Source organism: Pteropus medius, unplaced genomic scaffold (genome assembly GCF_902729225.1).
Source record: "Pteropus medius unplaced genomic scaffold, Ma_sr-lr_union100, whole genome shotgun sequence".
NCBI lineage: Eukaryota > Metazoa > Chordata > Mammalia > Chiroptera > Pteropodidae > Pteropus > Pteropus medius.
The window spans coordinates 10,835,581-10,836,955 of record NW_024342471.1 but is presented as its reverse complement, the minus strand read 5'-3'; the positions used below and the strand labels follow the sequence as shown (position 1 = coordinate 10,836,955).

Below are 1,375 nucleotides of genomic sequence, written 5' to 3'. Positions count from 1 at the left end.
GTTTATATATCAGAAGACTTAATATTGTTAAGATAGCAATACTCTCCAAATTGATCTAAAGATTCAATGCAATCTCTATCAAAATTCCAGGTGGTTTTTTTTTTTTTGCAGAAATTGACAAAATGATTGTAAAATTTATTCGTAATTGCAAAGGACCCCAAATAGTGAAAACAATCTTGAAAAAGAAGAACAAGTTGGAGGATTCACACTTTTCTACTTTGAAACTAACTACAAAGCTATAGTAATCAAGATAATGTATGTTGGCATTAAGGATAGACGTACATATCAAGGGGATAGAATTGAGAATCCAGAAATGAATCCTTACATTTATAGTCAATTGGTTTTTAACAAAGATGCCAAGACCATTCAATGGAAGGAAGAAGTCTTTCAATAAATACTGCTAGGACAGCTGAATATCCATGTGTGCACAATACAAAAAAACTAGATTCAAAATGGATCCTAGACCTAAATATAAGAGTCTGTGGCCATGCCACCCTGAATGTGCCCAATCTTGTCTGATCTCGGAAGCTAAGCAGGGTCGGGCCTGGTTAGTACTTGGATGAGAGACCACCTAGGAATACCAGATGCTTTAGGTGTTAAAAAAATAAATTAATTAAAAAAATAAAATAAAAACTAAATGTAAGAGTTAAAACTATAAAACTCTTAAGAGAAAACATAGTAGTAAACCTCTGTGACCTTGGGTTAGGCAAAGCCTTTTTAGATATAACACCAAAAACACAAAGGGCAAAAGAAAAAATAAATAAATTAAACTTTATTACAAGGAAAAACTTTTGTGCTGCAACCTATCAGCAAGGAAGTAAAAAGACAACCCACAGAATGGGAGAAAATATTTGTAAATACATATCCAGAATATATGAATAACCCTTACAGTTCATATAAATAATAAAAAGACAATTCAATTTAAAAATGGTCAAAGGATCTGAAGAGACATTTCTCCAAAGAAGATATACAAGTGTCCAATAAGCACATGAAAGGATATTCAGCATCGTTAGTCATTAGGGAAGTGTAAATAGAATCCATAATTATACGACTTTACACCCCCTAGAATGGCTATCATAAAAAAAGAGACAATATTAAGTGTTGCAGAAGATATGGAGAAAATGGAAATTCATACATAGCTAGTGAGAATATACAATAGTGCAATAACTTTGGAAAACAGTTTGGCAGTCTCTCAAAAAGTTAAGCATAGAGTTACCATATAATCTAGCAACTCCACTCTTAGGTATTTACCCAAGAGAAATTAAAACATATGTTCACTCAAAAACACCCACACAAATGTTCACAGTTGCATTACCCACAATAAGTTACAAGTAGAAAAACCCAAATTTTCATCAGCTGATGAATGGATGAATAA

At 32.3% G+C, this 1,375-nt stretch overlaps 1 pseudogene; it reads left to right on the top strand.

Moving 5' to 3' along the window:
* Positions 1 to 477: 477 nt before the first annotated feature.
* Positions 478 to 596, top strand: LOC120604180 (uncharacterized; annotated as a pseudogene).
* Positions 597 to 1,375: the final 779 nt, after the last annotated feature.